Source organism: Triturus cristatus, chromosome 11, assembly GCF_964204655.1.
Source record: "Triturus cristatus chromosome 11, aTriCri1.1, whole genome shotgun sequence".
NCBI classification, from domain to species: domain Eukaryota; kingdom Metazoa; phylum Chordata; class Amphibia; order Caudata; family Salamandridae; genus Triturus; species Triturus cristatus.
In genome coordinates this window covers 647,952,687-647,978,776 of record NC_140594.1, presented here as the reverse complement: position 1 = coordinate 647,978,776, position 26,090 = coordinate 647,952,687, and positions in this window count along the sequence as shown.

Genomic DNA, 26,090 nt, shown 5'->3' with positions numbered 1-26,090 from the left:
CAAAATGGCGGCCGGGCGGATCGCCGTAGGAAGCAACCCCCGCTGGGGGTCTACGCTGCAGTGTCCTGGCCCCTCGTACCTGCGTCGCTAATCCCTGTCGTCGGAGCGAGGGCCGCCGGCCGCAGCACGTAGTACAGGGAAGTTGGTGGGTCTACTTCAGGGAGCTCCAAAATGGCGGCCTCGTCTCTGGCGGTCGAAGCGCCCCTCGCCGATCACTCTTGTGTCTCCATTACCTGCTCTGGAGGACAATCAGGTCCCCAGTCGAGCGCTCAAGCTTCCTCCTTCCCCCGCACCCCAAGGAGAGTCTCTACCGGGTCTATGGCGCCGCTTTTAATGCTAATTTCACCGTCGGCAGCCCGGAGCTCCCACAGCATGTGTCTCACTACATCGCTAGCGAGACCACGCCCCCATGCAGCCATCTTAAGGAAACGTACTGGTAATGAACAAGTTACTTAACTTCGGTAACGCTTTTGGATATAGTATCTGCCTGTGTATTCCTCACCTTATGAATATCTCCTGCGCCAGCATTCCGCTGATTTTTTTCCCTAGCTCTCCACGCCGACGAGGACGTCGGCTCCGCTTGCGACTCTGCATGACGTCACCGGAGCCATAAGAGCCTTGTGGCGTGATGACGTCCGTTCCACCCATTTTTTCCGTGCCTCCGAGGCGAACAGGTGGACCGACAACAGATTCAAAGTATACACAGTACACAACATTTGAACTAATATACACAGTACAAAGTCAAAACGGAAAGCTAAAGAACATCAGCATTTCCTATAAATGTACCAGATAGAGAGAAGATACAATATCAAACAACAAGCCAAATAAGGCATCCTTTTAGGTATACAAAGGTGGACAACGGGGAGGAGGGTGGGTCAGCGAGGAATCCAAGGCAGATACTGTATCCACCAGAAAAAGCGTTACCGAAGGTAAGTAACTTGTTCTTCTGATGGATACATCTGCCTGTGGATTCCTCACCTTATGAATAGATTCCCACAGCAGTCCCACCCCCGGAGGAGGGTGTCCACCTTTCCTATACCAAAAAGACCTGCAAGACAGAGCGCGCAAAATGGCCCTCCCTCCTCACCTCGGAATCCAAGCAATAATGCTTCGCGAAAGTGTGGAGGGAGGCCCAAGTCGCAGCCTTACAAATGTCCACTACAGGAACACCTCTGGCCAAAGCAGAGGTGGAAGATTTAGCTCTAATAGAATGAGCCCTAATACCCTCAGGTAGGATAAAACATAGGAAGGGTTATGGACTGACCCAGATGAAAAGGAGTAACTACCTTAGGCAGAAAAGCAGCCCTGGTACTGAGGGGTTTTGAACTAAGAGCTTGAAGCTCACTCACCCTCCTTGCTGAGGTAATGGCTACCAGAAAGGATGTTTTAAAGGACAAAAGCCTCAAAGGACAGCTATGAAGGGGTTCAAAAGGGGAACCCATCTAAAAAGTTAAAACAAGATATAGATCCCATTGGGGCACAACAAAGGGAGTAGGCAGGAACCTATTGGTAAGGCCCTTGATAAATCTCAAAACGATAGGTGACTTAAATAAAGACGGCTGATCAGGTAGACACAGAAAAGCCGATAAGGCCGACAAATAGCCCTTAACCGTGGCCACAGCACAACCCTGCTGAGCAAAGGAAAGAGCAAACTGAAGAACATTGGACAAGTGGGCCTTTAAAGGGTCAATGGATCTCTCTCCACACCATTTAACAAATCTTGACCCTCTGTAGGAGTAAATGGACTTGGTGGAGTGTCGCCTGGCCGATAAAATAACATCCACCACGTCAGGCGGGAGAGAGAAGTCACTCCGGTTGCCCCGTTCAATCTCCAAGCATGAAGGTGCAGGCTCTGGAGGTGGAGATGTAGAACCTGCCCCAGCGACTGCGAGAGGAGGTCTGCCCTGAGAGGGAGGCGGAGGGTGCGATGAGAGGTGAAGTAGATCTGTGTACCACAACCTTCTTGGCCAGTCCGGGGCGATCAACATGACTTGGGCCCGGTCTAGGCGAATCTTCCTCAGAACCTGAGGAATCAAGGGTATGGGAGGAAACGCGTAAAGGAGTGGTGAGCCCCAACTCAACTGAAACGCGTCCCCCAATGCCCCCTGCGGAAACTGGAGACTGCAGAATGACGGGCAGTGCGCGTTCGAGAGTGGCAAACAGGTCCACCCGAGGAGTCCCCCACCTCCGGAAGATGTGTCGAACTACCTCCGGATGAAGCCTCCACTCGTGGTCGGCAGAGAACTGCTGACAGACTTTCCGCACGCACGTTCAACACCCCGGCCAAATGATTCGCCAACAAGCAAATACGATGGTCCTGAACCCAGGACCAAAGCCGCAAAGCCTCTCTACAGAGAAGGTACGACCCTACTCCTCCCTGCTTGTTGAAATACCACATCGCTGTAGTGTTGTCCGTCAGGACTTGAACCGACTGACCGCGAAGGGAAGGGAGAAAGGCCTTTAGCACCAAACTTATCGCCCGCAATTCCAGAAGATTGATATGAGACAAACTTTCCTCCGGAGACCAAAGACCCTTGATCTCCAGATCCCCCAGATGAGCACCGGGGCACCCCTCCTAACTCCCTGTAGGCGAGAGCCCATGCTCTCAGAGGCCAGAAACAATGTCTGCTCTGGAGGAAGGTGCTCACACCTCTAGCAGGATGGCTAATGAATTAGCATGTCAAGGCCAGAGGCTTTAAAGCCTCTGCCGCACTTGAAATGCCACAACAGCTTCTCCCTAGAACTGGGGAATGCCACACCCTGTCCTAGAGCCCATTTGGCACCACAGCAGGTGGAAAATTAGTCAGAAGGTGTGTCACACCTTCAGGGTAGGCACACCCCTAACAAAGGTGGGCCACCTGAAGTGGACAGCCAAGTATGGGTTTCACCATTTTGGATTTGGTGAAACTAGGAACTCTGGGTCAGGATTATGCCTGCTCTCTCCAAGAAGCAGTCCTATAGAGGGTGCAGTCACTCCAGCGGTAAGTAGCCCATTGGGTACTACCCTACACTTCCCTAAATTCAGTATTTAGGACCCCCTCGACACCAGAGATTCAGATTTGCCACCTGGAAACCAAAAAAAGGACAATGAAGAAGCTAAGTTATAAGAACAGAGGTCCTGCACAAAGATTGGGGTCAAACCTTGCCTGGCTGCTTGTAGCACGACAATCACAAAGACCAACTCATCCAGAAGCTGAACAGTCTCCCCAAACCATTGGAGGACTGTTTTTACCTTCAACAACCAAGCAGCATTTTCCCTGGGGTGGAGGAGCCTTACCCTGCATCTGCAGGAACCGACTGCATCGACTTAGTACTTTGTCTTGCTGGTCATCAGGCCCACTGTGGGAGTAACTCGCCAGGAAGAGGTTGGCGTGAGTCCAGGAGGTCAGCCCCATCGCTCTCAAGTTTCGACCAACTGACACCTCCCGGAGCCTCTCAACACCAATTCACTGGGTACCAAAGCCCTTCAAAGTACTAAGACTTGTTGCGTGTCCAGCCCAGACACTACCCATACTGACCGCCCATCAAGGGACTTCAGGAGCCACGAGGTCTTCACCAAGAGTGGTTCTGCTGTCCTGTTTTTTCTCTCCATCTCCAGGTCGCCAAACCTAAGTGAGAGCCTCCAACTACAGCGACCCGCCAGGCAAAACACCTCTGCACCTCAGTTCTGCCAAACTTGACCCCACTTGCAACCTCTTTTTTACAGGAACTTTTGCCATTGACTTTACCAGGTAGCACTCCAGGCTATCAACATGACCATCACCTCCGCACTTAGACTCACCAGGGCAGGTGAAAACGAACTGCTGGTGTTTTCTTGGACCTTGGCCCCTAAACACCTTAAGCCCCTAAGGGCACCCTCAGGAAACGCTCACAAGAATATGTATGCAGTGTAGGTTTCTCCTATAGGATAACTTAGCCGCGTTCGATACTCCTACTTCACAACCATTATTCAACTGTATTTTTCTATTATTACTAAAATCTGTAACTCTGAAAGGATTTATCGGATTCCAAACTTGGTATCTAAAATTATCTTTAAATTGGTTATTTTCCGACATTTTCTAAATACATTTCCTGAGTGCGTGTCTCAATTATTGACTCGGTGAGTACAACAAGTGCTTAACGTTACCCTCTGATAAGCCTAAACTGCTCGACCACACTACCACAAATAGAGCACTTGGGATTATTAATTTAAGCCCTGCAAACCTATATGAGTCGTTTGTGCTTTTTTCATGAGGTGCCCTTACATGGACACAACCACATAAAAAGCCAGCTTCCTACAGGGAGGAGACGCAGTCGTGAGATGGAAGTGGGCCCTGAAGTTGAACCGAAAGCCACCAATCAGAGCTAGATTTGTCAACCCGGGACAAAGAGAAAAGAGGAACATGATCAAGAAACAACATCGACGGAGGGAAGGAACCCGTGTAGATTGAACAGAGCACCGCAACTGTGTCTAACAAGAGCACAGGAGCACACATTCGAACCAGACGGTAGAAAGGAAACAATGAAGTCAATGAACATGCGCTTTACCAGCAAGAGGAGTCATCACAGTACCTCATGGTTTGAAAGACTTCGAAGAAAAACAACTTCCACACATCAGGGCCCTACACTACATGACAGAGGTTTGCACAGCATGAGTATCTACAGCCACACATGCCTCCAACATAATGTTACAATATTTGTAACTCTTCTATCTGGTCTTTGAATCGACAGCTCAGAATGTGAATAACATTCCAAAGAGTGCATGCTTAGCAAACAATGTCCATACAACTATTCTCGAAACCAAAAGCACCCACCATCCAAGCAAAGAGTGACCAGCCACCGGATAAAGTTTTGATGGTGCTACAGAGAGCATGTCTGGGTGTTTTCCAGAGAGTATGAACAGCTTTCCATTTGCTTCTTTACTACTGGTACAGCAGTCCAGAGGCACACAGGGCTCTAGACTATAGGTATTGGGCTGTTTGGGGTGTCAGTACAACACAGGACTCGCTAAACCACTTAGTAAGGAATAGGGGTTTTTATCCATGAAGCTGCAATCGCTGTTAAGATTTTCTTGTTAAGTGGCACCAATTGGTCAGGGCCACTCAAAAGGGGGAACAAGGGGGTTTACTGGTTGGTTACTGACTTGGACAAGGGAGTCTTGACTGGAGATGTAACCAGCAATATACCTGGAATGACTAAGTAGAAAAGGATTCTAATGGTTTAAGAGAGCCACTTTCTCCTACTGAAGAGATGGGATTCGGGGCTGGAGACCAAGTACAGATTTCTCATGGCTATAGGTAACAGCAAGGGAAGTACATATTGGCACCCTGGGATAAGAGAGGATCAGAGGAAAATAAAGGCACACCCTTCTCAATGGTTAATGCAATCAAACCGCACGTTGAGCCTGATGTGAAGATGGTTCCTAGGCAGTTGGGAAGTCAGTCTACACGGCTGTTCCACTACTAGCTCTCAGTGTTTTCTGTCCAAGTGTTGGTGCATGGGACCCAAGAGGAGCTAAGTTCAAGTTGAAAAGGCCAGTATGCAACTTTCTCTGGTAGCCAAGACTGGCCAAATAGAGATTTGTAATTTTAATATCTTGGTGCTCCTGCGTGGGCTGTAGATGATAGCCTTTCCAAAAATGAGATCATTTCCTGCTTTCTTTCATGCTGAGGAGTCTTTCTGGGGGATGTGAGTGAGTGGGTAAAAAAAGCTTTCTCAAGGAGAAAAGTTGGCCGAGTGGAAGATTGTGGGGTGTGCTGTGGGGATTAATACAAATATTTTGGATACTTGGCCAGAGACAGAAGAAAGACCCATGTAGGAACAGGTAAGCACTGCAGCATCTGTTAAATGGCCCTCTGCACACATTGCAGCTAGGAGGGATACCAGAGCATCAGCATGAATAGGAGCAAAGTGGAACAGAGACCATAGACAGCTACTGGTGGGGTTTGGAATCTCTAGCAGACCTTTGTCTCTTGCTCCTGCATTCAGGTCTCACTGTGCAGTTTCTGATTTGCAGTCTCACTTACACTTTACAATCTTGAAGGAGTACGTTACCTGCATAAAATACTCGTGAAATTGGCAATTTGCTCTGGCTGTCAGACCGTAACCTGTTTTAGGCAGGCTCAGGTAGATGAGGAATGGGTGCAGATGGGAAAAGTCATTTCATTTCACAAGTCCAACTCTCCAGAACAAGAAATGGAAGTAAGATGATAACACTGGCAGACTGGGAACTCAAAAGAAATGGGCTTCAAATACAAGATTGGCTTCTTCCACCTTTCCACAAGCTTTATCCGTTACTGGGGAGCAGGACTGGAGATATCCATGTGTAGGTGCACAACAGGTAATCACCAGCTCAATACAGCGGAGAACATCCCATGCAGTACATGCACATACAGTCCAACGACGCCAGTACTGTACTTCATTTCAGTCACAATGTAAAACTCATCTGGTTATACAACTACAGGCATTCTACCTATATATTCCAGACAGTAAAAAGGATTATGTTACTTACCCTGTAAACATCTGTTCTTGGCATGAAGAGTGACTCCTCCTTTTGGTGATATTGCGCATGGGAATCGACTCCATTGTTAGATTGTTTTACCGCAAGAGGGTGAGAATGGAGTAAGTGAAAATAAAGCTGTCCACGCGTATGTAATGTAAATTATAAGAACTGAAACAACTACAGGTTCCCGGGGAGGTGGGAGGGCGCATGTGAATCTACAGCTCTACAAGACAAGAACAGATACTTACAAGGTAAGTAGCACAATACGTTCGAGGCATGTGTGCTGTAGATACACATGCGTTACATAGACTATATAGCAGTATTCTCCTAAAGAGGTGGCTAACCAGTAGGTGTTGCAGTTGCTTGAAAAAGAGTCTTTAGTACTGCTTGCCCTACATTGACTTATTGATGTGCTAAAACATCCACACAGTAGTGTTTAGTAAATGTGTGCTGTGTGCACCATGTTGCTGCCTTACAAATGTAAGCTATAGGAATGTTACCTAAAAAGGCCATAGATGCTCCTATTTTACGAGTGGAATGTGCTCTAGGAGGTATAAAGTTATTTTAGCTTTAGCATAGCAAGTTTGAATGCACTTAACAATCCATCTTGAAATACCAGATTTAGAGATTGGATTGCTTTGTGAGGTATAGCAAACGCGACAAACAGCTGATTTGTCTTACGAAACTCTTTTGTCCTTTCAATATAGTACAATAACAGTCTTCAGACATCAAGTGTGTGAAGGGCTCTTTCTGCTACTGAATCAGTTTGAGGGAAGAACACCGGTAGCTCAACTGATTGACGGATATGAAAAGCAGAAACCACTTTTGGAAAGACTTGTAGGTTGGTGCGAAGAACTACTCTATCTTTATGAAGCTGAAGGAAGGGTTTTTCTAAGGTTAATGCCTGTAGCTCACCAACTCTCCTTAATGAAGTGATAGCAATGAGAAAGGCAACCTTCCATGAAAGAAACTGTAATGGACAATTGTGTAACGGCTCAAAAGGTGGACCCATGCGTCTTGTAAGCACAATATTCAGATTCCAAACTAGAGCAGGAGGTACTCTGGGTGGTATTACTCTTTTAAGACCCGCCATAAAGGCTATTACTGAACAAAGATAAATGTTGTCTGTTTTTCAAATATGCGGCTACTGATGCAAGGTGCAAATCGAATGGATGAGTAGGCTAGGCCAGCTCGCTGTAGATGCAAAAGGTAACAAATAATATTTTGGATAGAGGCATCTAGCGAATAAATATTGTTGTTGTTAGAATACACAACAAATCTTTTGCAATTTGCTGCATAGCATGCTCTGGTGGTAGGCTTTCTTGCCTCTTTAAGAATAGTCTTACAATCTGGCAGCAAATATAAGTATCGAAACTCTACGACTTCAGGAGCCAAATTCCTAGATTGAGCTCCTTGGGGTTTAGGTGTCCGATTTCTTCATGGTTCTGAGGGAGAAGGCTCGAATTGAGATGCAGTTTTTGATGTGGAACCACCAATAGATCCAAGAGAGTGGTCAACCACGGTTGACGAGCCCATGTGGGAGCCACCAAAATCAGTGTGAGGGATGTTTGCCTGAGCTTCCGAACCAGAAACGGAAGGAGAGGCGGAAAAGCGCATGGAAATACCCCTGACCAATTCATCCATAGGGCATTGCTTTTGGATAGAGGGTGTGGGAACCTGGAGGCAAAGTTTGGGCATTTTGAGTTATCCACTGTGGCGAACAGATCTATTTGTGGTCATCTAAATTTTTTAAAGTATGGAAGAAGAATTTGAGGATGAAGTTCCCACTGGTGTATTTGTTGCCGCATCCTGCTGAGGTGGGCAATTTGATTGTTCACTTCTGGGAGGTGCTCTGCCAAAAGATTAATTCTGTGATGGATTGCTGTGAGAAAGTGCCATCTTTCTTGCATGGTATGCCCCCACTTTTTGCTGAAATGCTGAATGTACTTTGACTGAGTGTGCCCTGGACTCCTGCCAATCAGGTGCCCAGGGTCTATGTTCCTTCCCTTAACAAAAACCTCAAAACCAAATTGGCAAACCCTGGCCACATGTCAGCCCCTGGTTAATGGTACCCTAGGTACCCAGGGCCTTGTGACCAGGGAAGACCTCTGAGGGCTGCAGCAGTCATTGTGCCACCCTTGGAGACCTTGTACCCTAACACCCACACACTGCCCTGGCAGGCTGAGTGTCTGGGTACAAGACAAAACAGAGTCGACATGGCACACATCCCTGTGTGCCATGCCCACCACCTACACTGCCCTGGCATACATCAGCCACCCCTCTAGCTGGGTGCCCTATGCCAGTGGTGTGGGCACAGAGGCAGGAGCCTTGTGCCCCTACAGTACCCAGGTACATTCCTGGGCCCTGTAAGTGCAGTGCTGCCATTTAAGAGTACATGGTGCTGGGAGCTTGTCAAACACGAACTCCACAGCACCATAATGGCAGCACTGAAGCCTGAGAAGTTTGGTATCAAACTGCTCAGCACATTAACTCCACACTGATGCCAGTGTGGGATTTAATGTACCAAGCACCACAGAGGGCATCTAAGACAGGCCCCCTGAAACTTAACCCACAATCCACGTCTGTTCTGAGGCTGCCTAGGCTGCCACACAGCAGACATGTTGCTGGACCCCTGGGTAGGAGAGCCCCTGCTCTCCTGGGCCTGCAACAATACACATCCTGGGCGAGGTGCTAAATCTCCTCCCCCAGGATGGGCGGGGGGAAGCCTCAAAGGCATGCCGCCTCTGTGAGCTTCCCCAGGCCACTGCAACCCCCCACTCTGACGGGAAGCTTGGCCGGAAACCCCAGATAAGGACAGGAGATGTGCCAGCCTGCCAACCCCACCCCTCAGGTGGGGGAGGCGAGGTGAAGCACATCCCCGGGCTCTCACCATCTTGAAGATGGGAAGCCCTACCCAATCAGGACTAGGCTACTGCCCCCCTCCCACAGGAGAGATGCAGGATAGGGGTGTACCCACCCCAGGACAGGGACCCATTGGTCCCTGCCCTTCACCTACCTGTAACACCCATAAATCTAGTATTTAGGGGCACCCTGAACCTTCCTTCCCCAGATTACAGATTACAAAATCCAAAGAAGAGCTAGAAGAAAGAAGACCTGCCCTGCAGCTGCTAAGAAGAGGAAGACACCAACTGCTTTGGCCCCAGCCCTACCGGCCGTTCGACCCTCGAACCTGCTTCTGCTCCAACCCGGCATCTCTTGTGGCCAGCAACCCCACAAACCCCGGATGACCTGGCTACCTTTTGACTCTAAACCCCTGGGACTCCCATAAGTAGAGGCTCTACTCAAAATCTACTTCTAATCCCTGGCAGCAGCCCGGAACCACGAACCCAGCACACTCTGCACCAGCCAAGCCTGGCCTGTGCCAGAGTGAACAAAGACCACGAGGACGACCCCACGGAGACTGTGACCCAGAGTCTAGCACCCAAGGACCTCCCTCGACACTCCTGAAGAAGCCTGCAGCCTCAGAACAAGGTGCCCCCCCAACCGCGATCAACAGAGGGTAAGATTTCCCGACACCAAAAGGCACTCCTGCACCCGGCGCCCCGCGGACACCTGTGCCCAATCCCGGGGTACCTACCTATCCTCCAACTACCCAACTTACCTCTCGAAGTGGTGGTGGCACCTGAAGAATCCTCGTCCCCGAGCTTGCAGTCTTTTTTTAAACCGGAGATTTCCCATTGAAATCAATTGAGCGCCCGAAGGCTCAAAAGCACCCTGCACCCAGCTGCCCGAGTGGCCCTGGCAGTGCAATCTCTACACCTATCTACTTCCCCACTTGCCCTGAGTAAGTGACCAGGAGCCCAGATCCCACAGCCGCGTGGCCTGCTGGTCAGCAGCCACCAACCAAGGCCCCCCTATCCCTCATAGGATAACATTGGGCCTAACTCTCTCTGCACCCGGTCGCCCTAGTGCCGCTAAGGGTGAACCAACTGTACCTACCTGACTCTGGGAGACCCCTGAGTCTATGCCCAGAACCTTAACTCTGCCAGTCGAGTACTTACCTTTAAACCGATAACTCTATTTTCTTCATAGGGTAACATTGCCTGGCTTTTTCCTGAAATTTCTTCTAAGTGTGGACTTTTCAAATCTTAAAATATTCACCAAAAATCAGCCGAGTAACGAAAACGAAAATACTCACCTGCTCTTAGGTGAGCTCCCAGTGCTGGATCTTGGTGCCCAGCACGGACTCTGAAAAATACTTACAACTGTACTTACCAGTAACCTAATTTTCTCTCATAGGAAATCATTGACTGTTTTTCTGTGAAATTTCTTCTGTCAATTTCTGCAAACTTTAAATTTTCTTTAAAAATCGTATAACTTCTGAAAACGTAATTGCTTACCTGTTTTGGATAAAGGTCCCAGTACTGAGTCTAGGTACCCGGTACTGGATTACAAAAGTAACTAGAACATACTATACTTGCAACTTGAATTTTCTTCCATAGGGAATCATTGACTGTTTTCTATGAAATATTTTCCAAGTGTCAACTTTTAAAATAGCAAAATATTGTCTAAAAATCATCACAGTAATTAAGTCGACTTTTATCACTTGATTCTAAGTAATGACCCAGGACTGAATCTAGGATCCAGTCCTGGAATTCCAAAAGTAATCCTAAAAGTAATCTGTTGCAAATAACTTGAAACTTCCATTGAACTCAATGCATTATTGTGTTTAAAATTGTGTTGCCTGTTGCAACCACTTGTAACGGTTTACAAAAGTCAATTGCATATTGCAAAAGTATTTATATAAAGCATCTCATTCTGAGAAAGTATATTTTAATACCAATTGTTGGTTCTAAAATAAAACAAGCATATATTTTTTATATATAAACCATTGGCCCAGAGTTCAGTTATTGAGTGTGTGAGACCATTTGCTGGCTGTGTGTGTGTGTACAACAAATGCTTTACACTGTCCTCTGATACTGCCTTACTGCTCGACCAAGCTACCACTTTAGAGAGTAAGGTTATATCTAACTTTAGCCTCTGCCAAACCTCTGGTGACTGTGGACTCTGTAGACCCTGTACCTATTGGGGAACAGTACATACAGAGCCACTTTCTCACAATTGCCCAACCCCAAATGGTCTGAGAGAGGAGTGATAGTTGCAGAGCGTGTGTCCACCCCCCTGCTTTTGTACATAGCTGTCATATTGTCCTTGCGGACTAAGACAACTTTCCCTATGAGGTGAGACTGAAAAGCTCTCTGTGCTAAATACACAGCTAGAAGCTCTAGATAGTTGATGTGGAGACTTTTGTGCTTGTCCCACAGACCCTGAATTGTCAGGTTTTGTAGATGGGCACCCCAACCTGTGAGAGATGCGTCTGCTGTTAGCACAATCTGTGGAACAGGGTCGATCAGGGGCCGCCTTTTTGTTTTGTGCGTTCCACCAGTGCAGAGAGCGATGGGTGCGGCTGTCTACCAACACTAGATCTGTTAATTGACCCTGTGACTTATTCCACTGATGTGCTAAGCACTCTTGTAGGGGATGCATGTGTAATCTTGCATGAGGCACTATTGTGACGCATGATGCCATCATTCCTAGCAGTTGCATGAAAGTCCTCACTGCTAAGTATTGGTTGGTCTGAAACTGTAGTAACAGAGTTTGAATATTTCAAATTCTGGCTGCATTGGGAGAGGCTAGAGCTGTGGGAGTGTTTAGAGTTGCTCCTAGATAGGAAAGCATTTGTGAAGGCTGAAGATGAGACTTTTACGTATTGGCCGTAAAAACCAATCGGTGGAGTAGGTCTAATGTAGTTGGAGTGTGTTGCAAACATCTTTGGTGTGTGCTGGCTTTGACGAGCCAATCATCTAGGTATGGGAAGACAAGAATCGGTTGTCTTCGGAGATGAGCTGCCACTACTGCTAGACATTTTGTGAACACTCTAGCAGCAGTAATTACTCCAAATGGGAGTACTTTGAACTGACAGTGTTTTCCTGCTATCACAAACCAGAAATATTTGCGAGGTGCTGGGTGAACTGGAATGTGAAAGTATGCGTCTTTTAAGTCTAGTGTGGACATACAATTGCCTTGCTGTAGAAGTGAAAGCACTTGTTGGAGTGTAACCATATAGAAATGTTCTGACGGTATTTACAGGTTTAACGTTCTTAGGTTCAAAATTGGTCTTAGGGAGCCGTCCTTTTTGTGAATTAGAAAGTACAGAGAAGAAACCCCTGAACGTTGGTATTGTAATGGAACTGGTTCTATGACTTCTTTTGTTAAAAGAGCTTGTACCTCTTGTTTGAGGAGCTGTATGTGCTCTGACGGGAGTTTGTGAGTATGAAGTGGAATATTGGGAGGCTTGCTGGTGAGCTCTAGGAAATAACCATGTTGGATAATGTCTAGTACCCATTTGTCTGATGTTATCTACTGTCAAATTGGGAAAAATTGTTGAAGTCTTCCCCCGACAGGTGTTAAATAATCAGGGGGAAATGTCGGCAAGTCACTGCTTATTGGGGGAAGGGGAGTTACGCGTTGGCATGCTCTTACCCCTACCTGTGAAGTTGTTTCCTCTGTATCCTCCTCTAAAGAAACCTCTAGAAGGAGAAGGTTGTATGTTCGATTTACAGGAGGAAGCATTAGGGTCTGAGGATGTACTTTTGGACCCTCCGCTATAAAATGAGCGGCAAAAGAAGCCTTTGTTTGATGGGGACTAAGCACTCCCTTAAACTTTGCCACTCAGTGTATTTTTTTATTTTCTGTAAGGCCTCATCTACTTGAGGTCCAAAAAGGGGTTGTTTGTTAAAAGGGGCATTAAGAATAGACTGCTGATCTTTTGGTGTTAAACTCTTAAGTCATGCATGTCGTCGTAGGAGAATGCTGATGTTAATTCCCCTTGCTGCCGTGCCAGCAGCATCTAAAGCGCACCTAATGGTGGAATTAGATATGAGTTTACCTTCCTGTACTAACTCCTATGCTTTTTTGTTATGCTCCTCTGGGAGGTATTGAAGTAGATATTCTATTTGGTCCCAGTGGGCTCTATCATACCTGGCTACTAGGCCCTGTGTGTTGGCAATACGGCAGTGGTTAGCGGCTTGATCAGCTACTCTTTTACCGGATGCATCAATCAATTTAGACTTTGTCTGGGGGAGATGCATCTGCAGAAGTTTGATCATTTGCTCTTTTATGAGCATTAGAGGCTACCAGTCCCGTAATAAAAATGGGATCAGACAGTTGTAGGTTTATATTTTTGTCAACCCTGGGTGTTAATATGCGGGCACAAACAGGGTCCTTAAAGAGGTCATCTGCATGTCTCATCATGCCTTTTACCATAGGTAGACTGACTTGTCCTATGTGTAGAACCTAGTGGCTCAAATAAAAGGTATTTTTCTAAAGACTATTTGTGTAATGTAACCCCATGGTAAGCTGCTGCTCTTGAAAAATGCTCTTAATAAGCTACAATATCATCTGGAGGTTAAGGCTTTGCAGGAAATAAATACGGATTATCCATTGGTGGATCAATATTATAGTCATCCCATGGGTCTACTGGTAAATGACTTATCATCATCATAATCATCTCCTATATCAGGCTGTGTATGTGGAGACCACTGAGGTGTTCTGCATAAAGAGTCTGAGCCTGGCAATTGTGGTAGTGGTGAAGATGGTGGAGGGGATTGGAGATTAGGGCAAATAGGACTTGTAGCCATGTTCGTTTTCTTGAGAGGAATTTTAGAATTTGTGTCCTCTGAGCTAACTTTCATTTTGGATGGTGTTTTTGCCAAAATATGTCCAGTATCCGGATTGATGTAGATTTTCTTCTGCTTGGGGTCTAGCTTTTCTTTCATAATTTCCAGGATTGGTTTTCGGAGGCTTTGGAAGGCCCTCTTTCAAATTTCTGGGGCCGAAGGTTTCGGTGCCGAACCGGGCTCGTCTCTTTTGTCCTTCGAAGCAGAAGGTTTCAGTTCTGAACCGACCGGTCTTTTGGAGCGGAAATCTTTGGTTCCGAAGACCGCTTTTGTCGGCTCGATCCTGAGCCGGAAGGCTTGACTGGTTGTTTTGGTGCCGGGCCTGAGGGCGGGGCGTAGGAAACATCGTCTCAGTGCAGACCATAGCCCGAAGCCTTTTGTTTGGTCGAAGAGAGTTTGGGAGGTAAAGGGGATTCAGTACTCACGGTACCCAGTCCCGGTGGAACGTCTTCAGACTCCAACTCTATTTCCAGCTCAGAATCCGATTCTGGGATAGAGAACGCTTCCTCCTCTTCTGCTGCCGACCCTTTGACCTCTTCATGTTCTGATTCTTCTCCGAAGTTATGTGGAGTACGCTGTATGCTCTGTCGCTGGATTTCTCTTCATTGAGCCCGATGATCCCATAGAGTCTTTCGATTGGAACAACCAAAAAGCCTCATTATCTTCTTTTTTGTGCTCCGGTGAGAGGCACAAGTTGCAGACTTTATGCAGGTCGGTGCAAAAGTACTTGGAGTGGCACGGAGGACAAAAATGAAACTGAGTCCGTTGCATCGGCGCAAGACAGGCTAGTACGTAACGGAGTAGAAGTCAACCAACGCAGCTAGGCCCAAAAGCTGCCCACGATGTCTTCAACCGAAGATGGAGTTTCCCGATTGATTCGATACACGGAGAATAGTGAAAGGCGTACGATACCAATACCGTCAAGGGTATAGTGGACTGTGCACCGAGGGGAACCCGAAGGAAGGTTTCAAACCACATCCAAACCCAATGGCGGAAAGATTAACAATCTAACAAAGGAGTCGATGCACATGCGCACTATCATCGAAAGGAGGGTCACCTTTCCCCATTCCTGGGAAAGACTTCTTCGAAGAAAAACAACTTGAAAACATCTAGACTCAACATTAGCTGGTAAGAGTATGCAAAGCATGTGTATCTACAGCACACACACTCCTCGAACATATAAACAACCAATACTGTGACTACTGGGTATAATTTTACAAAGCAGCAAGTGGAAAGTTCACTCACATGGGTAGAGGGAAAAAACGCCTTTGTCCCAGAGTACAAAATACACTACCTCCACACTAGCCTTGCATAGCTGGGGTACAAAGGACAGTATCACCATCACAAAAAATGGGGTCAGCCCCATATCAGGGCTTAATGAGGTCTCAGTTGAATAAATGGAAGACATCTCAGGGGGCATACATAATTATCAAGGTTATTAGGGTAATAGTCACAAAAAAACCAGAAATGTACAAGGAGATGGTGGCACAGCTTAAATCCTTGTAGAGGACTTTTGCCCCAACCGTCCCCATCCCTTTCACTCTAAATATTACAGATGTCTATCTTTCTAGCTGGAAACAAAATGACCAAGTTGATCTGGTTGTAGTCCTCGAAAGAGGTTTCCAATGTTGTAAACAGATTGTTGCAAGTTTTTGTTTTCAAAAAACTTTATTGAACATTCAAGTTTTTCATCGGCATTGAAGGTTTCACTTATTAATCCATTGCGAAAATCATACACGTTTAAGTGACTGATTTGCTACATGTTCCCAATGCATTTCGGCATTTATGCCTTCGTCAGGGGAAATCTAAAAATGATAAATATTATAATCAGTGCGGTGTACGAGGATTTGTTTACACCCATGCATTGTGATATGGGGGAAAGAATCGTGAAAGGTGTTGAAAACAGCGCGGTGAAAAAGGAGCGGTGAAAAAGGTGTGGGGGGAGATATTGATAGGTGGTAATGAATATGCTACTTACCAGTATGCATCTGTTCTTGGCATGTAGGGCTGCTGACATTCATATCTGTGCATAGATCGCCGCCTAGTGTTGGGTCCGGATGTTTGCACGTTGTTGTCCTGGAAGAGTCTTCGAAGTTTCCTTGGATAGGTGACTCCTCCCCTGGACTACAGTGCGCATGGGCATCCTCTCCATCCTCAGATTGTTTTTCGCCATTGTGGCAGTGATGGAGTAGATACAGAAAGTGATGACCATGCTTGCAGTAATTCTGAGAGCTGCAGCTGCGACAGGCGCCGGGGAGGAGGGAGGGCGATATGAATGTCAGCAGCCCTACATGCCAAGAACAGATGCATACTGGTAAGTAGCATATTCAGTTCGAGGCATGTGGGCTGCTGAATTCATATCTGTGCATAGAATACATAGCAGTGCCCTCTATTAGCGGCGGCTACCCGTGCCAGCTGCAGCGGTCTGAAAAAGTGTCTTGAGAACAGCCTGTCCTACAGCTGCCTGCTGTTTTGACTGCACATCTACACAATAGTGTTTTGTAAATGTGTGTGTAGTGGACCATGTGGCTGCTCTGCATATATCATGCAGGGGAATATTTCCTAGGAAGGCCATGGAAGCCCCCAACTTACGTGTTGAGTGGGCTCGTGGTGGAATAGTTAATGTGCGTTTTGCCTTTTGATAACAGATATGAATACACTTAACTATCCATCTGGCTATCCCTGCTTTGGAGATGGCGTTACCTTTGTGGTGTGGGGCAAAGGCAACGAACAGTTGTTTTGTCTTCCTGAATGGTTTAGTCCTGTCGATGTAGTACATGAGGGCCCTCCGTACATCTAGTGTATGTAGTGCCCTTTCTGCAACAGTTTGTGGGTTTGGGAAGAAAACGGGCAGTTCAATAGTCTGATTCATGTGGAACTGCGATATTACCTTGGGCATGAATTTGGGGTTGGTACGTAGTACGACCCTGTTGGCGTGAACCTGAATAAATGGCTCTTGAACGGTTAGTGCCTGGAGTTCACTAACTCTTCTTAGGGAAGTGATCACTACTAGGAAGGCCACTTTCCAGGTAAGGAATTGAATCTCGCATGAGTGTAGAGGTTCAAAGGGTGGACCCATCAGGCGTGTGAGGACCAAGTTGAGGTTCCACATTGGAGCCGGTGGGTGACTAGGTGGAATGACTCGTTTGAGCCCTTCCAAGAATGCTTTGATGGCAGGCACTCTGAATAGAGAGAGGTGCTGCCTGGTTTGCAGGTAGGCTGATATTGCGGTCAAATGGACACGTATAGAGGTGTACGCCAGATTGCATCGGTATAGGTGTAAGAGGTAACAGATGATGTTGTGGATGGATGCGTCCAGCGGGTTGATGTCATTATTACCGCAATAAATGACGAACCTTTTCCATTTGGCTGCATAGCAAGCCCTGGTAGTGGGTCTCCTGGCCTCCTTGATGATGTCCATACAGTCAGGTGGCAGGTTGAGATAGCCAAACTCTAGGACTTCAGGAGCCAGATCGCCAGGTTCAGCTGTTGCGGATCTGGGTGCTGAACCTCTCCATGGTTCTGCGTCAAATGCGCGGGTTTGATCCGCAGCCTTTGATGCGGCACCACGGAAAGTTCGAGGAAGGTGGTGTACCACGGCTGGCGTGCCCACGTGGGAGCAACTAGGACGAGTGTCAGGGAGTGTTGTCGTAGTTTGCGAGCCACCAGCGGTATCAGCGGCGCTGGGGGAAAAGCGTACGCAAATCTGCCGGACCAGTTTATCCATATCGCATTGCCCTGCGACTGCGGATGTGGGAATCTGGCGGCGAAGCTTTGGCATTTTGCGTTGTCGCTTGTCGCGAATAGGTCTATCTCTGGATGACCCCACTGCTGGAAGTACGGTTGGAGTACTGATGGGTGTAACTCCCACTCGTGCATCTGGTGGCTGTGTCTGCTGAGCAGATCCGCCATCTGGTTGTCCTTGCCGGGGAGGTGTTCCGCCATGAGGAACATGTTCCTCTGAATGGCCCACTTCCACATGCTCTGAGCCAGATGAGACAACTGTGGAGAGTGTGTTCCTCCCTGCTTCTGTATGTAGTACATGGCAGTCATGTTGTCCGTCCGGATCAACACGACTTTGTTGCACAGATGTACTTTGAATGCCTTCATGGCCAGGAAGATTGCCATCAGTTCCAGAAGGTTGATGTGCATCTTCTTCTGTTGTGTCGTCCATAGTCCCTGCACTGTGTAGTGGAGTACATGAGCTCCCCATCCCTGGAGAGACGCGTCCGCTGTCAGTACTATTTGCGGAACAGGCTCTTGGAACGGTCGGCCCTTGCAAAGGTTTTGTGGATTCCACCAATGCAGAGAGTTGTATGCCCGACCGCTCACCAACACTAGGTCTTTCAACTGTCCTTGAGCCTGATTCCACTGACGTGCTAGGCACTCCTGAAGTGGGCGCATATGTAACCTCGCGTGCGGGACTATGAAGATGCAGGAGGCCATCATGCCTATCAACTGCATAAACACTCGCGCTGGAAGCGAGTGATAGGGTTTGAACTTGGAGATCAGCAGATGTATGCTGTTGATCCTCACTAAATTTGGCTGAGCTGTGGCCGCCAGAGTGTCTATAGTCGCACCTAGGTACTGTTATACGTGTGCGGGCTGGAGATGGGACTTTGGGTAATTTAGTGAGAATCCCAGACTGTGAAGAAGGTGAATGGTGCGGGACATGTGGCTTGCACATTGCTGGGCTGACTTCGCTTGAACGAGCCAGTCGTCTAGGTAGGGGTAGACGTGTATATGCTGCCTCCGTAAATGTGCCGCCACCGTAGCTAGGCACTTCGTGAAAACCCTGGGCGCTGTTGTCACGCCGAAGGGAAGGACTTTGAACTGATAGTGCTGCCCCTGAACAGTGAACCTGAGGTATTTTTTGTGTGAGGGGTGGATGGGTATGTGAAAGTACGCATCCTTGAGGTCCAGTGAGGCTAGGAAGTCTCCCTGCTTGAGAAGCGGAAGGACTTGCTGTAGGGTGAGCATGTGAAAGTGCTCCGAAAGAATGTACTGGTTCAGGGGTCTCAGGTCTAATATAGGCCTGAGCGACCCGTCCTTCTTTGGAATTAAAAAGTAGAGGGAGTACACCCCTGTACCCTGCTCGTGGGTGGGGACGACCTCTATAGCGCCTTTTAGAAGCATACTTTGCACCTCTTGCTGTAAGAGCGTTAAGTGCTCTGAGGACATAGGACGGTTTCTTGGTGGTATTGTGGGTGGAGTGGAGGTTAACTCCAGACAGTAACCGTATTTTATAATATCTTGACCCACCTGTCCGTGGTGATGGAGTTCCACGTGGACAGGAACCTTTGTAGTCTTCCCCCGACAGGTGTTATGTGGTCGGGAGGAAGGGAGAGGGCGTCACTGCTTGTTCTTGGGGGAGGACCTGGTGTTGCCGTAGCCACGTCCTCTGCCCTTTGTACTGGAGCCACGATATCCACCTCTGGTGTTTTTATCGTAGGTGGTCTGTGTATTGCCTTTGTTATACGTTTGTTGTGACCCCTGTCCTCTACCTGCCCCCTTGTTTCCGGGGCGACGAAAGGAGCCGCTCCGAAAGGACTGAGTTTGGAGGGCGCCCATGGACTTTGCAGTGTCCGTGTCCTTTTTTATCTTTTCGAGGGTGGTGTCAACCTCTGGGCCGAATAAATAGTCGGGGTTGACGGGCTGGTTCAGTATGTTATTTTGTACCTCAGGCTTGAATCCTGAGATTCGTAGCCAGGCATGTCGTCGCAGCATGACGCTTGTGTTTATGGCCCTGGCAGCAGTGTCTGCAGCATCTAGTGCACATTTGATGGAAGCATTTGTGAGTAGCTGCCCCTCTCTGACAAGAATTTCTGCACCTTCTTTGAACTGGTCAGGGAGATGTTGGAGTAGTGCGCTCTATCGTAGCGAGCGAGGAGCGCTTGAGTGTTGGCTATGCGCCATATGTTGGCAGCCTGGGCGGCAACTCGCTTGCCGGAGGTCTCTAGCACCTTGGACTCTTTGTCCGGGGGAGGAGCGTCACCTGTCGTTTGCGAGTGTGCCCTCTTGCGAGCATTCGCTACGACGATGGAGTCGAGTGGTAATTGTCCTTTGATGTAAGTAGGATCCCCAGGTGCTGATCTGTATTTTTTATCAATCCTGGGGTTTATCACTCGTGCCCTGGTGGGTTCCTTGAAAATGTCCTTAGCTGGTTTGAGGACCCCCTTAAGCATTGGCAGAGTTTTTACATGTCTTTCCGAGGATGCAAAAGTGTCCATTAGAAAGTCATCCTCGATGGTATCTGAGTGAAGCTGTACCCCATGGTTATTCGCAGCACGTTCAATAAGAGCGTTGAACGCCGCAGTATCCTCCGTTGGAGATGTTTTTGCCCCATAGAGTTGTGGGTCCTGTGTATCGAGAGGTGCACTGGGGTCTGCAGGGTCGCCCCAAGTTTGATCAGGGTCCTGCTGGTCATCAGGGTCTGTGTCTACATGGTAGGGTGCTTGGTCATCCATGTAGTCCTCCAATGCATCCGTGTCGGAGCGCGTGGGGGAGAACCGGTGTGGATCCTGGTAGGAGGAATGGAACGGTTCATAAAGGAGAGGTTCTGATTCCACCGGCAGTTTCCTTTTTAGTGGGATCCTGAAAGGGTCCAATGGCGGTTCCGAAGTTATCCTTCGGTCGTGGAGAATCATCCTGCCAGTGTCGGCGTCGATGACCCGTGACGGAGACGTCTCGTCCGGTGGAACCGGAGTCTGGGTAACCCGTGTCCTGAGTTGGAACATCTTGGGGATTGTTGACGGAGGCAAGCCGAAGGTAATGTTGGCTGGCCCCGTAGAGGTTGCTGGAGCTCCGATCGGGCCGGAACCCGACGGGTCTTTGAGGGCCGCCTTGGTTTTGTTGCTTTGCGTCGCAGCAGGCCGCACTTGGGGCGTCTTTGAGGCTTTGGCACCGGGCAGGTTCGTAGAGCCGGGCGTGGATTTTTTCGGTGCCGGCGGGTCCTCGAGTCGAGGTGTGGCGATCACCGTCGACGTCCTCGATAGGTGAGGCATCTGCGTCGTCGAGGGAGCGACGCGAGGCGAAGCGGGCGGTATTGCCCTCGGTGTTGTTGGCGTCGGTAGCCGAGTAGGTTTCTCGGTGCCGATGGCCTTTTTCCGCTTGTCGACTCCGATGTCGCCCGATTCCAGTTCGGCACCGAAGTCCCTCTTGGTGCGGTCGGTGCCGACGCGTTGCGCTGGCGTCGAAGGCGTGGAAGGCCTCGATCCCACTAGCGCTACTTTCAGTTTCGGTTTCGTATGAACCGGAGCAGCTTTCGGTTTCGGTTTTGTGGTAGGGAAACCAGCTGGCTTATGCAGCAATGGCTGCTGCTGAACGTCCGAGGCCGGGCCCGAGGGCGGGGCCGAAGAACTACGGGATGGGTCTCGGGTAAGGCCCGAAGGCGATCCCTCGACCGGAGCCAAAGGCTGTGGCGCTGGTGTTTCTTCGGTTTGAACAGGTAGGCCTTGTTCATCATTGGAGCTACTCTCTTCGGCCCCTAAGGCCTCCTCGTCGTCTCCTACCTCGGTGTCGTCTTCACCTCTGTGGAAGAGTGACTCATCGCCCTCGTCCGATCCGGGGTCGTGTTCGGAAACGGGACTGGAGGGTATGACTTCTAATTCTTCGACGTCGGCCTCGTCGAAGATGTCTGTTGGGGCCGGTGCCGCGTGCCGCGCCTCGAGTCTCGCCGCTCTTCGGTTCCTTAGAGTCTTCTTGGAACGGAACCGGGTACAGGCCATGCATGTCGATTCGTCGTGGTCCGGCGAAAGGCATTTGTTGCACACCGGATGGACGTCGATGTGTGGGTACTTCGCATTGCATACCGGACACCTTTTGAATGGCGTCCTGGATTCCATCGTCGAAGTCGATGGACAGGTAAATGCGAAAGAAGTCGGTGCTGAAAGTTAGTAAACTAACAAAATGCTATCGAAACCCGATCGATAAACAGTACCGACGCGAACTAAAGGCCTTTTGGCCTCGACCAAATATTTTCCTAACTTGAGCTAAGATAGCACATCCGAACCCAATGGCGGAAAAAAACAATCTGAGGATGGAGAGGATGCCCATGCGCACTGTAGTCCAGGGGAGGAGTCACCTATCCAAGGATACTTCGAAGACTCTTCCAGGACAACAACGTGCAAACATCCGGACCCAACACTAGGCGGCGATCTATGCACAGATATGAATTCAGCAGCCCACATGCCTCGAACTCCAATATTCCCAAGGTACTGGTATTTCACCCGCGAATTTCATTGACGTACCTTCCATATCCCTATACCCGTAGCTAAATACCAGCCAAGTGTGTCCTCTGGGCATCCCAGGACGCACCATTCTGCCCACTTCCAAAATGGCAGGATCCCTCTACCAGCGTGTGGAGCTCCCTAGCCCAACCCAGAGGTGTGGCTACCAAAGGCGCTACACTCCCCTGTAAAACAGGTTTGGCAACCGGTTTCCCCTCTCCTGTCCCAAGTGCCAGCCTATCTTCTCCCCAAGTGTTGCTAACTTTCTCTCAAAGGCTGCTTCTCCTTTGAAGCTCGTCTTTTGGGCCAACACCTGTGTGAGTTTCTGCAGGAAGGAGGTGCCACCACCTTCCAGAGCAGGCTCCCTACTGTATCCTCTCCTGGGAGCCGTTAGCACGTCTTCCAGGTAGGGCCAAAAGCTGTGTCAGCTACAGGTCCCCGTGTGCAGCTGGTATGGGCACCGGGGAATGAAGGTAACAGAGTAGCAATTTTGCTTAAGTTGCACTTTGCAATTTATTACATTTATTTTGACCTGAGAATCAAGTCGGAATTAATGTAACGAGTTGCTTGACACCTTGGATGACCCACTTTCTTTGCACAGTTCCAGAGCACAGCTGATGGGTCAGCATGTACTCTGCACTCGCCAATCGGGTAAAAAATGTCAGTTCCGCGTTTTCAATGCAAAAACATGTAAAGTTACATGCTCTGCCTGTGGAATATGCTGCATCCTGCCATAGGACTTGACAGGCATGCCGTAAGGGTGCCTTACACATATAACATGGGGGAAGTCTGGCTTTGCCATTGCTTTAAAAGGCAAAGTAGGGCCACCTGTTAAACTGCCCTTCCAGCCTGCAAATGGCAGGCAAGAAGTCTAGTTTTATTTATGTACCGCCCAGGGTGGCACTACCAGTGCTGCAGTACATGGGGGACCCTCTAACTTACATTTGTTGGGTATCGATTATAAGGGACTTAAAGGTAAGCCTGCTCAGTCAATTGGGTAAAAGCCAAGTCACCATATCAGTTTACGGGTAAGGGCACATGCACTGAGGCATGGTTAGCAGGCCTCAGTGCACTCAGTCAAAAAAAAGCAGCATCAGTCCAAAAAGTTAATGACGATCATACAAAATAAGGCATTTGCTTAAAAGTACCATCAGACAAGACTCAAATCCCACGGCGCAATTAAGACGCCTTTGATAAACGCCACAGTGAGAGGACAATTTGAAGGCAGAAGTGTGGTGTGGTGACTTCTAAAGGGAAACTCAAGGGGGTAGGCTAATTTGTTTTATTGTTTGGATCTAAATAGAGAGGAAGATCCCTTTTATTTTGATAACTGACCTGATAAAATTAAAAACCGGTTAAAAAAGAAGATGGCGAATCACACTCAACTATGATATTTAAAGAATCTTGATTGAGTGACAAGGAGAAATTTGATGCCTGCACGTGCTAAAAGGGACCATTGCTACCAAGGGCATACATACCTTCTGTTCCATTCAGCATTTTTCCACTGCATTTGTTTGAAAAGTAAGGAAAATGCTACTTACCGGTATGCATCTGTTCTTTTCATGTAGAGCTGCAGATTCGTATACTGTTGCATAGATCGCCATCTGGTGTTGGGCTCGGATGTTCGCACTTGTTTTTGTCTTGGAAGAAGTCTTTTGTAGTCACGAGGTAGGTGACTCCTCCCTAGGACGATAGTGCGCATGGGCATCGTCTCCATCCTTAGACTGTTTTTGCCATGAAGGGTTACAATGGAGTTGGTAGGAAAATAGAAAAGAGGTGCCCATGTGTAATATATCTAATTAAGATAATACTGGAACAGATATTGGTATCTGGGGAGGAGGGTGGGCGTATAAGATTCTGCAGCTCTACATGCCAAGAACAGATGCATACTGGTAAGTAGCATTTTCCGTTCGAGGCATATGAGCTGCAGATCGTATACTGTTGCATAGACTGTACAGCAGTGACGTCCTAAGCGGTGGCTAGCCCTATCTGTTGCACTAGTTTGAATGAGTGTCTTTAATACAGCCTGGCCCACACTAGCTTGTGGTTTTGCTTGTACATCTATATAATAATATTTTGTGAAGGTGTGTGGAGTAAAACAAGTTGCTGCTTTGCATATGTCATCTAGGGGAATGTTCCCCAAGAATGCCATGGAAGCCACTACTTTGCGAGTGAAATGAGCTCTACGGGGAATGGTTAACTTGCGTCTAATTTAATGTAGCATAACTGGATGCATTTATCAATCCCCCTCGCAATTCCTGCTTTTGAAATGGGATTGCTTTATGAGGTGGGCAGAAAGCCACAAATAATTATTTGGTCTTTCTAAAGGATTTTGTTCTGTCAATATAGTATAGTAGTGGTCTTTTAACATCGAGCATGTGAAGAGCTCTTTCTGATACTAAGTCTGGTTGAGGGAAAATCACTGGTAGTTCAACAGACTTCTTGAGATGGAAGGCAGATACTTATTTAGGTAAAGATTTTGGATTTGTCCTAAGAACCACTTTGTTATGATGCATTTGTAAAAATAGTTCTTGTATGGTTAGTGCCTGGAACTCACTTATTCTTCTGAGAGATGTGATAGCGACCAGAAAAGCCACTTTAAAAGTGAGGGACTGTAGTTTGCATTTGTGAAGAGGTTCAAAAGGGGGACCCAAGAGTCTCGTAAGGACTACGGTTAGGTTCCAAACTGGAGAGGGTGGAACTCTAGGTGGAATAATTCATTTGAGTCCTTCCATGAAGGCTTTGATAGCAGGTACTCTAAACAAATACAGGTGTTGCCTGTTTTGGAGGTAGGCTGCTATAGCAGCTATATGTAGTCTGATAGAAGTGTATGATAGGTTACATTGTTGTAAATGTAAGAGGTAACAAATGATGTGTGATGGGCTTCCTGAGGCGATGCCCCTTTGCGGCGACACGGACCGTTCCAAGATTGCTGCGACGCTCGCGCCCACAGGAAGTAGCACATGCGGTGTAGTGTATGCCTCACGGCGGTGAGACCCCGCCCAACAAGGTCGGAAAAGGAGTCAAAGCCCGGAAGCAAGAGAGCGAGATCGGGCGGAGAAGAGGGAGACGGAAGGAGATGCGGAAAGTGGAATTGCGCCTGACGAAGGCGAGCGAGGACTGAGCGGACCCCCGAGAGAGGACAGTGAGGCGGGACGACTCAGGATTCTGGGAGACAGCTTCCCGTACACCACGAGCGAGTCCGGCCCTCTGAGGAGAGACGAGGAGGCGGGTTCTCACCTCACCACGGCCTAGGAGGGTCGTGGACCCAGGCAAGTGGCTGCTGCGTGTCCATTCTTATTGAGGGGTTGGTGGGCAAGAAGAAGGGCCACACCAACCTCAGCACCTTAAGTTCCCTCACTTAGGCACCACACTGATAGGGCCACTGGTGGTGGTGCACAAACCCCTTTTCCCCTAATACATTATAAAAGAGGCAGTAGCCTGAAAGGTTATTTTCTTTTCCCCCTCCCTCCTTTGCCTCATTGGTCCTACCGAGTACTGTATCCCGGACAAAAGAGAAGAGAAGACCGTGAATCCAGGGGATGTGAACCCGAACCCGGTGAGCTGCTGACCGACTGAGGAATTTTTTGTTGCTTTTAAACCCTGAAGCACTGTCTACATTAATAACACACCCCTTGAACCTAACCCACTGTCTCTGCCTCATTGACACTCGGAAGGGGG